This window comes from Nuphar pumila, chromosome 1, assembly GCF_984573655.1.
Source record: "Nuphar pumila chromosome 1, dmNupPumi1.hap1.1, whole genome shotgun sequence".
Lineage (NCBI taxonomy): Eukaryota > Viridiplantae > Streptophyta > Magnoliopsida > Nymphaeales > Nymphaeaceae > Nuphar > Nuphar pumila.
The window spans coordinates 181,683,773-181,700,515 of NC_143249.1; the positions used below are offsets into that span (position 1 = coordinate 181,683,773).

At 37.4% G+C, this 16,743-nt stretch overlaps 1 non-coding gene across 1 annotated transcript; it reads left to right on the plus strand.

Moving 5' to 3' along the window:
• Nucleotides 1-22: 22 nt before the first annotated feature.
• Nucleotides 23-96, plus strand: TRNAN-GUU (transfer RNA asparagine (anticodon GUU)). Its single transcript has one exon. It is a non-coding gene; the product is annotated as a tRNA-Asn (tRNA).
• Nucleotides 97-16,743: the final 16,647 nt, after the last annotated feature.

Consider the following 16,743-nt stretch of genomic DNA (forward strand, 5'->3'; position numbering starts at 1 on the left):
ATTCACCCAGATTAACCCGTCAGCTGGAGTAGCTCAGTTGGTTAGAGCGTATGGCTGTTAACCATAAGGTCGAAGGTTCAAGCCCTTCCTCTAGCGTTCTTTTGTTCCATCTGTCCTTGTTTTTAACTTCATAACAGAAAAAGATCGCTTGTTTTTTTCCATCTCTAACTATTCTTATCTTAAACTTCTTCCTCTTTTTTTTTTATTGTTTTGTTTATGAAAAAATCACCTGCACCAAAAGCCCTTCCTCTAGCGTTCTTTTGTTCCATCTGTCCTTGTTTTTAACTTCATAACAGAAAAAGATCGCTTGTTTTTTTCCATCTCTAACTATTCTTATCTTAACTATTCTTATCTTAAACTTCTTCCTCTTTTTTTTTATTGTTTTGTTTATGAAAAAATCACCTGCACCAAAAACACTTTTGCCAGGAAAATTCATGAGTAAAACTCTCAAACTGTCGAGAGGAGATGGATAGAATGGTTCTAGAGGCCAGGTGTCACCAAATTTAAAAAAAAAAAAAACGTAGGCAAGGGACTCTCCATGTAGAAACCACCTACTTGGCTGAGCCTCAACTCCTGCTTCCCCAGGGGTACAGCAGGTGTATCGGCTACTGATGGAACCTCAGGAGGAGGAGGAGATGAGAAGAACACAATCCCTCCCTAGAGAAATAAACCCTTCAACACCAACTCTTCCAAATGAAAATGATGGCATAGAACATTAGGGGTTTGGGAAGGAAATGGACTTGAAAGATTATCAGAGAGACTTTGAGTCAACACAGAGTTGATATTGCATTTTTTTTTTAAGCAAAAGCTCTGGAGAGTATGGTTTTGATTATAAAAAGAGTATTGCCAATGTATGAAATCATGGGGAACTCTGAAGTTGCAAAAAGGAGTCGAATATGTATGTGGAATTCAAAGGCTGTGAAGGTACAAGTGGTGTTGGCCACAGAGCAACTCATGACAATTTTGGTAGATGTTATCAAGGAGGGAGTTGTTATGGTAACAGGGTTATATGGCCAGAATTTTGCTCACCAGAGGGAAACCTTGTGGCAAACTTTGGTTCAACACCCACGAGAAGCCCTGTAGATGGTTTTAGGAGACTGGAATACCACCAGGTCTATACTGGAGTGCAAGGGGTCTCAAACACAGACACATGCAGACAATGCTAGATTTAACGAAGTAATTCAACTCTCCGAGCTCTGAGAGTTGAAGCACATAGGACTATAGATAGACACGTAATAACAATGAAAATGATCAGCCTTCAGAGCTAGCCGTTTGGATAGAACACTAGGAAACGACGAGTGAATTAATCTATTAGCGAATTCTGAATGCAAACTAATTTTTGAGGACTGTGTCTAATGACAGCTGCCTATTGGTAGACTACTACTCGAGTTTGAAGGTCAAGAACCCTTTCAATTTTTTTTTAAATTCTGGCTCTTAAAAGGATTCCAAGAGGTGGTAAAGTTAATACAGGTTTTTCTTTTTTTCAGACATTTTGCGATATAACCGAAGGTTTTTAGTATGCGAGCAGGTTCTCGACTTCCTTGATCCATTACTGATATACCCAAGCTTATGACTTATGGCATTATGTTCATGTAATGGGCTTTTGGGCCGGTGGCTCCCAAACCAGATGACTTTAGGGCACCAGGCTCAGCTTGTGCCTCAACTCAGTTGCTAAAGAACAACCAAGATATCAAACAACTAAACATATACTCTTTTCCTTTTGAAACTCTTATTTTTTTATATTTTTTATTTGCTTAGTTTTTCAAAAATAAAGTAGCAAAAACAAACTCTAGTATTCATATACTATCTTTTCTTCGAAATGACATAAATAACCCCTCTTTCTAGATTAGTTTCAATTTTTTTCTTCACATGCGGCTTAAAATTTTCAAAATGTCAGATTATGTAAAAACATTCATATATGCTTAAAAATTTGTTTTTCAACACCTAATCTTATGAGTTTTTATCAGAGCGAATACATGAAAGCGCAGAAAAGGGAGAAGGGGGGGGGGGGGAACCGACCCCCACGATCTCCCTCTTTTCTATTTTTCTTCCCCACTCCTCTCTCTCACGCCACCTTTGAGATCCCTCTTCCTCTCCCTCTCGCTATCTCATTATCTTTGTCTCTCTCTCTTTCAATGTTCAAGAAAAGAAAAAAATGGAGTCACACAGAGCTTTGCAGCAAGGGCATAAAACAATCACTGTAGAAGAAGAAAAAATCTGAGAGTGTTGTTCGATTTACTGTGTTTATCAGAGGTAGGATTCTATGTTGCATTTTGCTTTGATGTTCAGGGTTATTGTGCTATAAAATTTCAATATATATATGGAGAGAAAAAAATATAAAGCTTAGTAGACTGCGTACTTTGATATTGGGTATGCTTTTTTTTAGTGTTTTGATTATTCAGTACCAAAATTGGTACATGCATAATCAGTTACTCAATTTTTTTAAGGGAAATACAGAAAGCATGAAATAGATGAACAAAACACTATTCTATATGTTACGAACACTTGATAAACAAATTAACCATTTCATAGTTCTGAAAGGGGTCTGTGTTTTTACATTTAATACAGATGTCCTATGCTAGACTAATCCCAATACATCATCTGCGTGTTCTGAGTTTATTCTTTTTTTTTTTTTTGAATGTTTTGTAAGATAAAATAAATTTTTTTTTCGATATACCTGCTTATATCAGAAAAATAGTCTGTAGATTTAGCTTTGGAATATAGATTTAATGTTTGATCTGTGTATTTTTGGAGTGCTGGATGGGTCATAAAAATCATCCTGTTATGCGTGTTTAGATCAGAAAAGTATTCTGCAAATTATTCCAGCTCGTAATCTGCTGGTTTAATATCAATATATATTAGAACACTAGAACTACGTACTTTAGCCTTTACAGTGAACTTTAGAATTCCTGATCTGCATGCTCTGGTCATGAAAATATTATTGCAGTAAGCGAAATAAAAATATGCCTATGATGTATGTACGACATTGAAAAGAAAAAAAAATTGAGGGATATGTTTAGACATTTGATTCAGTGTGTTAATCTTATAAAAATACAATCAAATTTCTGACCTGCATAAATTTCTTTAAATAGGTTTGATAGTATGTTCAATGAAGAAATATTCAGATCATCAGACTTGGCTTATAAGAGAGTGTTCAATTTTCGTATTTGGCTTGAAGATATTCTGTAATAGCTTTACAGAAATTTTTTACTGATCTATGTACTGGCTTGGGATAGAGTCTGCTACATGATTCAAATCGAAAATTATTTATATAGTGGCCTGGTTGGTTTAAGAATTTTCCTTCAAGTTTTCTTTTTCTTGATACAACTAAATAATAATATAGTTTAAAATCTCACTTAGCAACAACATAGATATCTCATGTCAACTAACTGGAAAAATCAAAATAGATATTGAAATCAAATGTTTAGAATGTGATAAATTCTGTTGGGTAACCAACATCGGTTGCACTTTCAAATTTGAGTGTGAGTTTGATTTATCATCTATGAAATCAATTGTTTTTGTCAAGTCTGCAAATGAATTACGGGTCCATTTATGTATATATGAACTCTCATTAAATTAACTTGGGCTAGTGTGCTGAATTTAAGTAGCAAAAATAATTCCGTTCCATCCTTTTTCTTTATATTTTTATCTATAAATACATGTTGATTCATGTCAATACAATCTGGTAACATGTATTTTGTTGACATGCGTTGAATTTTATCCAACCATTGTGAGTTTTGAATGTCCACTGGTAATTGCAATAATTATTGGTTTCTTGGTAGGCTAATCAAGCTAGATGCATAAGATATGAATCAATGTTGCTCTAATTCTTTTGGCTGCAACCATGAGCATTAAAGTTCAGTACTTCTTATGCATACTAAAATTAATTTTAAGTGACTATAAGTGTACTGACTTCAGTCACCTAGAAACTGATTTAAAGTGCACTTAATTCAAATGCATAGAAACATGTGTTAACTATGTATGTATTTCTTTTAAGGAGTGCAATGGCAGTGATGCTTAATGAGTATTGAATGTGATTCACCTGCAATTTTTCTTAAATTGAGCTCAGATTTGGGCCTGCGGTTCAAGTAAACTGTTATGATGCTACATATGCATGTGTTATAGTCTTATATTTAAATTAGATGTAATGTGTAGTAATGGGTTATGAAAGGCACATGAGTTGTCGAACCAGAGTTTCACATATAAAAGGTTTCAAAGTATTACACATACACATAAAGCTTTATAAATCAAAATATAAAAACTCATAAACCTAAATTTTTTTTGCCTGACTGGTTTAAAGGTACGGGGGCTTTCATACTCGAAGGTTTAAAGGTATCGGAGCACACTGAGTGGGATTGTATGAATAAATTGGTATTTGGAAATCTACCTATTTAAGGTGAGATTAATTGAAAACATATTATTACTCTGGTGTGATTTGTTTCTTATGTGTGTATTTGTAACATTGGAATACTAGGTTCAAGTCATTTAGAATTCCTAAGAAGTGAGGGAACAAAATCTATAAGATAATTAACTCACTCATACTCGGGATTACCTTGGAGAGGGTAGGTGGTATACAACTCAAAAAATGTGTTATTTAGCTTCGAGCGGCAATGACTTGTTGGTCTTCAGTTCTCGGAGTTAAGGGATCTAGACTACCAATTTGTCACAGGTGATAGATCCAAGTTCTTCTTCAAAAGTTTAGGATGCATCTTGTTGCTTTGGTCTTCGAGAGGTTATCTCGGTTATTAAACCGTTCTCTTTAAGATTTCAGTTTCGGTTAGACATTTGGGTTAATAAAATACATTGCATAATAAACTCTCGAATGTTCTCTTCTGTTATGGTTGTTTTGGCCTGCCAGTACCCATAGGATACTTAAAATGAAACTTAAATTAAGGTTCTTGAAAATTTGCACATAAATATGCTTATAATAAACAATGTTTATTTATATAATAAAAATAAATTGTGACAATGATTATTTGTTGTGACATGTTGTTAATTAAGATATAGGCGTGGTTGTTTTTATGAAATTTTCAATTGATAATATCATGATATGTTATAGTTCAATAGTTGAAAACTCATAATATCATATTTGTCTATTATATTAAACTTATGGACATGTATAGTAATCTTATTGCTCAGACTTACTATTTTCAAGTGAAGAATAGAGAAACCAAAGCGGTTGCGGGATAATGTACGGCTCATGATACATGAATTCTTTATATTCTCGAGACATTTAGAGGTAGATTAGTTAATTTTATTTTTGTTATTATATTGTCCTAACATTTGGATTATTATTAAATTTCATTAGAATGAAATAGATTGTTTTGCTTTGGTTACCCTGTGACGTGCCCGAGATGCTTAACCTAGAATGAACTTAATATTTTTGCTGTTATAAAAAAAAATGCCTTGAAAATTCAGGTTAAATTTTGGGTTGTTACAGGTCGGGTTTGGTTCAGACCCAAGTAGAACCAGACTTGAACCCGATTTTATGGTATAGTATCGAGACCGGACCCGGGTCTAATTGGGTCTACTATAAGGAAAAACATACTCTGACCCACTAAGAACTACATGAACCAGACCTAGACCGTATCTAGTAAAATAATATGTTTTCATTTTTACATTTGAAAATTGTGGGTCTTAATCGAAACTCGGGTCTGGTGTAAAATTTCACAAACTATACCCGGATCCATGTATTAATCGAACCTTTGGGTCTGGACCCAGGTCTTAATCGGGTCTTCTTATTTATCCCCATACCCGAACTCTATAGGGTTTGGTTCGGGTAAACCCGACCCGTTGACACCCCTACCTAAACACTCTTCCTCCAAATACTCTAACCATCATGTATTCTTCTAAAGTGTGTGAGGTTCTAGATACCTCGATATGGTCAAGAAGCCTCAGTTTTCAATTGTCAAGCAGGTGTAATTTTTCAAGAACTATTAGGTCCCATCCTCAGAGTTTTACGGCTGTCGGCACGACGACCGTAGGTATGGCAGTCTGCACCAGTGCGACCAGGTCTTTGTGCAAGTGTGATTTCTTCGGGTTATAAATTCAAAAAAAGGACGATTAGGAAACTGCAACTCATCTGTTCCTGCAATGCAAATGGGTACAAAAGTTTGGCGAACAGTAGCTAGTTTCTTTGGCAGGGGATGGAAGGCCAAAGATAATCTCAATGGTGCTCTCCTCAATTGGACTTTTCGTGCATTTCGCCTCAAAGAATATTCAGAAAAGCTGGATGGTCTCATTTCAAGTAGTGATCTGGAAGACATGGTTCATTAGTAACCATCAAACTTTCAATGACCACCCGTATAATTCTAGACAGGCATTGCAATAGGTGGTCTGCTCCATTAGGGAACATGTTCTAAACATCCTGTGGAATGAAGATAACGGTGGCAAGGAAATGGAGGATGATGAACTTATGAGAACCTTCGAATGAAGGTTGGTTAATGATCAACATCCATGCATGCTTTCACCAGAGATGAAACATAGGATACACGATCAGAGATCACAAGAGGTACTTCATTGAATCAGAATTCATGATGGAACGGGAATGGTGTGCATGTAAACAAATTCTTCAGAAGCTTGATCGGAAATCTAAGGTGGTGATCATATCCGGTAACAGGGCTGACATAGTGAATGAGATAAAGAAAGAACTTGAAGTTTGAAGGAGCGAAAGATTAATGCCAAACAAATTTTGTATAATTTTTGTATAGCCAAAATTTGTGTACACAAACAGGCTAATTTTTTGTCAAGACTTCTAGCTAAAATTCCCAAGGCAGGGATGAGAAAATCCTGAAAGGATCACCCCCCTGATTGGCAACCACAAGAGGAATTCGTGGGTATACTTTAATGACACGATCTTGACTAGTTAAGCAATAAACAGGCAGCAGTCCACCAAACCTCAACTTGCCTATAGAAAAAAAAAATACTCTCAAACGGGCACGTTTGGAAGTGAGAAAGATGCAGGAAAGTGATGCAAAATAGAAAAATCTGTTTTCATTTTACAAAGTTTTTGACCTTTTCAAAAGAGAGATTTTTTTAGCTGAGAGTTTTTCTAAAAAGGACACTTTTTGAAAAGAAACATTCCTCTGTGGGGGAGGGTGCAAGATATTTTTTACCAAGAGAAAATTTATTTTTACACTCCCTGCTACTCATCTTACCCAATCTCACGGTCACCACCACCATTCATCTCACCACCACCCACCACCCTCCTCCTCCTCTCTTGTTTTTTCATATTTTTTTACTCTGTTTTTTTTCTCATTCTGCACAAACAAGTGGAAAACTTTCTTTTGGAAAAAGTCACATAAAAAACTCTAAGCAAAACTTTATTTTCCTATGAGAGTTTTTCTCTTCCAAACTTGAAAAAGTTTAAAACAACAAAAGGATGGCAGTTACATTTTTGTGGTAGCACATGTATTCGAGAGCAGGTTGTGTGTTCCCCCCGGAACAGGGCCGCGTGTTCGGGGTCCGAATGAGGGCCGCGTTGGCGCTCATTCGGCTGTTCGGGTGTGTATGGAGGAATATCGCGGGTCCAATGTGCAGTCGTTACCCATACGGTCAGTAGGGTCCTGTGTCAAGCTGAAGGCTTCGCTGGTACATGGTTTGCTTTATCACAGTTCGGGCACTTAAGGCTAAGTAGTTGTGTCCTCACCCGAAGTTTTACCTTGCAGAGAGGTGAGCCCATTAAGTGACCCTGTTCTCAATGAGGGTTCTTCATCCTAAATACACATAGAGGTAGGCAATGGGCCAGGTGGTCCGAGAACCAGCCCAGCCCACAGCCTGAGCCTTTGTCAACGGGCTGACTCAAACTTGGCTTTTGGCCTGACCCATCAATTGATGAACCAGGCTTTGACTGAATCGGTCCAGTCCATTAGTGTGCCGGGCTGGCCGGTTGCTCACCCCTACACACACTCTGTTGCATTCTCAATTTGAATAATTTATTCTCCCTCCTTCCATCTATGTGCGCTCACACGCACAGTTTGTGTTACATCCCCAATTTATATCATAATATATGTAATATGAATAATGAATAAATATAAATTTTCCAATTTTCAACAGCCTACAGTATATCAGATTTTCAAACTTCAAAAAAAAATTATTTTTACTACAAAAACCTATGATCCAAAGGACATTCCTACTGTTTTGACTATGTTGAGCATATTCATGAGGTCAGATTTAGTCAAAAACAACCTCTCTCAGGTTGTCAAGCGATAGGGTTTGGTTCGGACCCAGATAGAACCAGACTTGAACCAGATTTTTGGATATGAGGTTAGGACTCGAGTCTACTATAAGAAAACCATGCCCGGACTCGATAAGAACTATATGAACCAAACTCGGACCATACCTGGTAAAACCATATTCTTTTATCATTTTTACATTGAAAATTTGCGGGTCTTAATCGGGTCAGGTATAAAATTTCAGAAACTATACTTGGGTCTATATATTAATCTGACCTTTGGGTCCAATCTTAATTGGGTCTCCTTATTTGTCACCATATCTGGATCCTATGAGGTTTGGTCCGGGTCGAGTCCACTCTCTCTCTCTCTCTGAATTCCCAGTTCCATCCAGGGCATCCTTGCTCACGAAGGTGCAAATGTTATCCCGTAAATAGATACTGCCAACACTGTTTCTATTGCGTCAACATAGGATAAGGACATGACATTTTCAAAAATGAAAAGATTTTGAAATTGTCATTTTAAACTATATGGAAAATTTAAAATTCTTCAAAAAAGTATAAGTTTGAAATAGCAAGCAAGTTGATCGGTACAAAATATTATTATTTTGAATAAAAATCTCACTTCATTTGACACCTAAGGGCGAAAGCTACGCAATAGGGTACCACTGTGCTGTTCACCTTTTCAATCAGTAAGCTATCATATCAAGTTTTAACTTTTAAAATAAATAAATAAATAAATAAATAAATAAAAATATATATATATATATATATATATATATATATATATATATAAAGATAAGAAAGAATCTCCCTTTTGATCTTTTCGCCTTGAGGAAAATTCTAGTCGCATCTTTCTCTTCGGAAAGGTTATTGACCAACGTACAATTATCCGGTGGCGAATTTCCCGCGAGATTTCACAATTGAATTATTTACAGGGGACGTTCGGTTGGATCATTTTCTCAGGGAAACCTTTCAACCGAACGTGAGATTTCAGGCAACCTGTGATTTCAAATAATTCTGATTTGAAATCACGGCAACCTGTGAGATTCTAAATCCCATGAGTTGACCGTCGAGTCTAGGCACCCATACGTACTCATAATTTTATTATAAATTTTTTGAAAAAAAAAGTATTACATGTTTAGAATATGGTCAAATAAGTTTAAATTGAAAAATCAAATTAAATTTTTTGAGGTTTTGTTGGTACTTGATAGCAGCGACTATTTGCCGGTTACATCTATTAAAGGATGTCATTTTTTAAAAAAAAAATGGCCATATTATTTTTGTAAAATGGTGTATTGTTCAAAATGCCTCACAATTTGCCCAAATATTTAATGTTAAAAGTTTTGATTCTCAACTCTTTTTAGTCATTTTTGCCAATGTCTCATAAATATGCAAACCTTTTTTATTAAAAAAAATCATGTTTAAGGACATTCACAAATGTATGAATTCACATGCCATGATATTTGCAAATGTGTGAGTATTTAGTTAAGGTAAGTTTGCACGTTTTGAGGACATTCACAAATATGATTTGCAACACCGTTCTAACTAAATACTTTCACATTTGCGAATGTCTTTAACTTCACATGGATATCTTCGCACATTTGTAAATGTCCTCTTCTTGTGCTCCTTATGCGATTTTAATAAAACAAGGTTTGCACATTTGTAAAGTACTTTAACTAAATACTTCACATTTGATAATGTTCTTAAACATGATTTTTTAAGTATTTTTTGGACATTCACAAAAATGATTTGCAAAATGTAGTATTTGTGAAAAAGGCAAAAATGTCTTAAAAATTGAAAATCTAAATTTTAGACATTGAGAAGATTTGAGCAAATTGTGAAGCATTTTGAAGAACATGCTATTTTTAAAGGACAGTAAGATCATTTGCTCTCATTTTTTTTATATTACCAATATTATGGATCAAACTTTAACAATGTAATTTAAATGGTTTGATGTAGAAAACTAGGTTTGAATAATGTGATTATAACATGTATTACAAATCAAAATATTGTATTTTCAGGTTGCACAGGCACCATCCAAATGGAATCTCTAGCAAACACGCAATGTGTAATTAGACATGACCAAATATTAGTTCATCCAGAATTAGGAGTGTCAATGGGCCTGCTTTACTCAGACCGACCCAAACCGAAACTTATAGAGTCCGGGTACGTTGATAAATAATATGACCCAATTAAGACACAAGAAGGTCTGATTAATACATGGTCTCGGGCATAGTTTGTGAAATTTTATACCAGACTCGGACCCGACACGAGTTTCAATTAAGACCCGTAAATTTTTAATATAAAATTGATAACAAAATATGATTTTACCTTGTATGATCCGGGTATGATTTGTGATTTTTCATACCAAACCCAAACCCAAACCCGACCCTTTCTACTGAGATCCACAAATTTTCAATGTAAAAAAGATGAAATGCATATATACGAGAATTGCTTTATATATATAATATTTTTGGGTATTACTCTATACGAAAATGGGTCCGTGCTAAACCCATTTGGTGTTAAACCACGTGCTAAATAGGGTTTTCAGCTTCTCTGATGCTTTAAGGCGGTTTTCGGTCCTATAAATGTGTTGGGCATGGTCCATTTACTAAGAATCTATACTTGGATCATGTGTTTTTGATGAAAAATTGATGTTTGAAACTTCAAAAATTTACAAAGATTTTAGAGGTTGATTTTTAGAACTTTACAAAACCTCACCCATGTGTTGGAATCAAACGTTTCAACAGCTGATCCCTCTAAAATCAAGTACATAGATCACATATGTACAGTCAGAATTTAAAAAAAAAATGAAAAAAAGCTCGAAAAACCCATTTAACACAAGATTTAGCATCAACCCATTACTCTTTAAATATAAAAAAAAATGAACGCATTACTCTCTCTCTCTCTCTCTCTCTCTCTCTCTCTATATATATATATATATATATATATATATATATATATATATATTTGGGTATAGTGCATGTAATCCTTGTAGGATCTGAGTATGGTTCCGGTCCAGAGTCCAGACGAGACGTCGAGATTCTCCTTATTGCTGTCCGTAGCCCTTTCCATTCCCATGCATTTATGCGCACTGGAAAAGGTTTTCATTCGTGCAGAAGCAAACCGATCGACGCTTTTTGCACGAAGGAAACGATTCAGCCGAGGCCTTTCGGTTTGCTTCTGCACCAAGGAAAACCTTTTCGTGTGCGCATTTAAAGGAGAATCTCGACGTCTCGTCTGGACCGGAACCATACCCAGATCCTACAAGGATTACATATGTACTATACCCAATATATATATATATATATATATATATATATATATATATATATATATAGAGAGAGAGAGAGAGAGAGAGAGAGAGTAATGCGTCCTCTTATCATCTCTTCTTTCTCGCTGATCTCAGGGTTTTGAAATGGATACGCCGAGGGACGGCGTGTGCTTCAAGTGCGGGATGCCGGGGCATTGGTCTCGGGAGTGCCCGAAGAGGGCGAGGCAGAGCCCTAGAACGCCCGATCCTGTGAACGGCGACACCTCGGTTCCGGAGAAACAGTGCCCCTGTGGCGGCGGCCCGTGTTTGGTTCTGACTTCCCAGACGGACAGAAACCCCGGGAGGAAGTTCTACAGGTGCCCCGTTACTGAGGTGAGCTCTCTCTCTCTGAGGTCGAGTAGCTTGTTAGGGACCAACTTTTGTTAAAATTACTATTTTGCCCTCATATAAAATAAAATATAACCAGTAATTACAACAGACTAAACAAAACAAATTTTAAACGTTTTTTGCTAAATAAAAAAAAATGACCCTAGGCTTAGGGATGGCAGTGGCAGTGGGGGCGGAGCGGGGGACAAGGTCTCCACCCCCGCCCCGCCTCAAGATTTTATCCTCCACCCCCACCTCCATCCCCGGCAGAGATGGATTTTATCCTCAACCCCCGCCTTCATCCCCGTTTCATGTCCTTCATCCCCGGTTCAAACGGTTGGGGATATTGCGGGGAAATGTGGTCGGGGCGGGGATATTGCGGGGAAAAGTGGATGAGGCGGGGATCGTGGCGGGGAAAAGTGCACCTCCACCCCCAGGCGGGGATGAATTTTAACCTTCGTCCCGGCCTCCATCCCCGTTTCATACCCTTCATCCCCGGTCCAAACGGGGCGAGGCAGGACCCCGCTTTCCCCGGGTCCACTGCCATCCCTACCTAGGCTACATACATCATACACTTACTTGGATTAGGTGGGCTTCATTGTCTTCTATTTTATTGTTCTTAGATTTGTCCTTAGAATGTATTGATTTTAGAGAATCATTGTCCCCGTAGCAGAACAAATTGGATTCAACTTATAGAAAAGAAAGATCTAACTTTAGAGGATAAGAGGAAAAAGGTGATTGATAAATTCTTGAGATGTATTAATCTTAGATCATCATCATCATCCCCATGTCACGTTCAACTTATAGAAAAGACATCCACTTTAGATAAATTCTCAAAGGTCATATTTGAAATTTTCAAATTTCATGTCAACTTTTTGCCCCTAATTAAAAAAATGGGCTTTTCTTGATATGGGTCACAAGTTCGTGTAAACTGCTAAATCGACCTCTGGTTAATGTCTATCGCCTAAACTGATGTTTCTGAATATTCTGATATGTTAAACTTCACAGTAGGGCATTATTTGGCAGTTTCCGGAAAATCTGAAGCGCATATCAGGAAATTTAGAAATGTGGGGCTGTTTTTAGAATAATGGGTAAAACGTTATCCCCTAAATGAAATCTTTCCTTTTAAAAAACGTAGGTGTCGGATTATGCTTAAAAAAAACGAGGTGCCAATTTGAAGATTACCTATTTTACCCTTTTTGCTCTCTTTCTCGCATTAATAAATTATTATTTTTTTACACTCTTTTCTCACTTCATGTTTTGCTCATCGTTTCTCATGCACTAACTCTTACTTTGGTTACCTTTTCCATTAGGTTTGAATGAGATGGCTGGATGGTTATTAGGGATGGCAGTGGACCCGGGGAAAAAGAGGCCCCCGCCTGCTTCGCCCCGTTTGGATCAGGGATGGAGGTAGGGGTGGCAATCGGGTTGGGTTGGCGGGTCGACCCGGCGGGTTGGTGGGTCAGCATACCTCAACCTGAACCTGACCTGTTTATTAAACAGGTCGGCTGTGGCAAACACAGACCCGACCTGTTGATTAAATGGGTAACCCGACACGACCCCTCAACCCGTTTAATAAATGGGTTGGCGGGTTGACCCGCCCGCCTAACCCGTTTATTAAATGGGTCAGCCGGGTTGGCATACTCCTAACACGAACCTGACCCATTTAATAAATGGGTTAGGTGGGTTGACCCGTTTATTAAACGGGTTCGTTTTTGCCAAACCCGAACCTGCCTAAGAGGTGGGTTGGCGGGTCGTGTCAGGTTTTGCCACCCCTAGAGGGAGGTTAAAATCAAAACCCGTGCAGGGATAGAGGTGGGGATTGACTTATGCTTTTTCCCGCCCTGTCCCATCTCCAATCCCTATCTTGTCCCGCCCCCACCCCATCCTCGATTCTTCTTTAGGGATGGCAGTGGACCTAGTGAAAACTGGGCCCTGCCCCGCCCCCGTTTGAACTGTGGATGGAGGACATGAAACGGGGATGAAAGTGGAGATAAAGGTTAAAATCAAAACACGTGCTGGAATGGAGGTGAGGATAGAGGTCAGGATTTTGAGACGGGGCTAGGGTAGAGACCTTGTCCCCCTCCCTTGCCCCCCGTCCACTGCCATCCCTAAATTGGTTAGGTTTATCATGACCGAGGGGTCTTGGGTTCAAATTCCAGGAAAAAAAATATATCCTTTCAACTCTGGACGCAAATCTCAATTTGGCTTCAATTCTGATGCACGTATACAACCAAATACAATCTAGTTGGGTGTTGTATAATCGGCTTCAGATTTGGACTTGAATAATCGTTGCTAGGTATGGGTCGAATCAGCTCCATATGAACTAATTGGATCCGGATATAGTCGTTGGATATGTATTTTTTTTTTGGATTATATGGGATTTATATCTGTAAAGTTCATGTCTTCAAAGGGTTAATGGTCTTTGGATGGAGTTGCGGCTCCTCCTTTATCCGAATAGGAGATAAAGGATCCACAATTCCCAGTGGTGCAATTCCACTATGTATCCAAACACCTGGTTGTGTTTTTCATCCATTTCTGTTCTAATTGCTTGGTTGGGAACAGCTTGGTATGAAATGCAGATTCTTTGAGTGGTGTGACTCGTCGTCACCATCCACTTCTAATTTGCCCGATATTAGTCGGTATCCGATGTGTGAATGTGGAGCTGGAAAGGCTAAACTGTTCGTCGCCAGGGAAGGCCCAAATGTAGGTCGCCGTGTCTTCATATGCCCTATCACTAAGGTATATTTCCATTACCCTTCTACTTATTTACTGTTTTTTTTTTTAGTTTCCTGGTTTTGTTAATGTCTTATGATCACTAACCTTCTCGAGATCCTGGTCTCTTGGTAGAATTAAGTTTCTGAACTCTAAAAATTCAGATGAGATACTTTTCAAATCATTATAATGTAATAAAAAGGAGTCAAAATGAGATTGCTATATTGTTATGTTGTACTATTATACCAGTAAACCTTCATAAACTCGTCTTTGCCGAACTATTGGTGTTGGACCTATACATCTTTACTGACTCGTCCTGATTGGACTATTCGCTCTTGGATATTTAAAACCTCAGGTGTTCGTTTTCTTGAAAACAATTCCTCAATGAATTATTTATTTAGCGAATTATCATACATACAAAAAACACAGTCGACCACTCATAAGGTATAGCTATCAATTTGGGTACAAGCATGTATAAAACATGCATCGCATTATATGATATTTCATGTTATACCATCTTGCATTTAGTATAACCAACAAGGTTTCATAAACCGTAGCTCAATCTTGAGCTTAAACATTTATCATGTGTAAGTTCACGTCATGTGGCATTTCAATCATTAAGAAACATCTTATCACATGACTTCACATCATTTTATGATGTTGAATCTTGAAGTATGTGTATACAAAACAAGTAAATTCAAATCATACGTACACGAATCCAATCATGTATATGCATATTTCATAATACGAATATCTAAAACTCGATCCTAGTAACTTGAGTCATGCATACAAAATTTAAGTCATATATACATTTTTTAAAGTACTAGCATTTTCATTTAGACATTCTTAAACCTCATATATAAACATACGTAATTATAATTATATGCAAACATCATAAACATGCGTAATTATATGTAAACAATATTCATTAAACTAACATGTATTAGAATTACACAAATATCAAAGTTAGTGTAAAATTTTACCCTATCGCAAAATGTGTGAGGCTAGTGTATGTTTGTCGACGATGCGAATGTAGCGGAGCAAGCTCGTGCGCCTTGGATTTCATGTCAAGTATGAAAACTTGAGCAGGTTCGATGATAGCGATGACAGAGCAACAAGACACACATCGAGAGGCGGCAGTAGAAGAGTTGACTCCATGGCAGGGAGGGTTGACCCTTCGCACATAGAGAGAGAAAAAAGAGTAAAGAGTAAAACTCATGGGGGTTTGACTTGTGAGTGACTTTTGCTCACTAGAAGAGAACCGGGTGAGGGTAGCCACTGTGAACTGCTTTGAGAGAGTGAGATATGAAAAAAAGAGAGAAAGAGAGAGAGAGTGAAAGCCATTTTATAGGCATGAGAAAGGGAGAACAAGGGGTGAAAAACCCATAGGTTCTAAAACAAAGGGTGAAAATCATGGGTTGTAAAACAAAGGGTGAAAACCATGAGGGTTTGGGCTTTAGTTTTGGATTTGTTGAGACTCGTTTGGGTCTTATCAAATCCAACTCATTATATATATATATTATATTTAATATGATTCTTTTGAATTTCGAAAGAATCCAAAACATTTTTACCTTATTGAGATCCATTTGGATTTCAAGTGGATCCAAATCTTCATTTAAATTTTGTGAGATCTATTTAGTGTCAATAGATCCAAATCATCATTTAGTATTAGTGTGATCCATTTGGGTCTCAAATAGATCCAAAATCTTGTTTACTTTTAGAAGATCCATTTGTGTCTCTTGTGGATACAAATCCTTAGCTGACCCATTTGGGTATTGGATGGATCCAAAATTCTTTTATATTCGGTTTAAACCTCAATATGGGTCTAAACAATACCCAAGACCATTTGGGTTGACCCGAATCATTTAGAGATCCAAATCTGGATAGCATAAGATCCAATGAATCCAAATACCTCGTACAAAACATCATAAATCTCAAATAAATATGCTAATTAATAATAATTTGTCGTAAATAAGAATACACCACAACAAAGCAGTGGATTAGCGACAACCACATTCCCTCGCTAGCCGACTTAGCGACGGATTAGCGAGGACGAGGCGACAGAAAGCTTATGTCGCGAAGTTTTTGACGCTAACTGGCGACGAAATAAATTCGTCGCTAGTTCCGTCGCGAATTGCGACAGAATAACGAACGACGTATTCCGTCGGTACTAAACGACAACCTCGGCTTGGCGACGGATTTACATCCCTCGCTA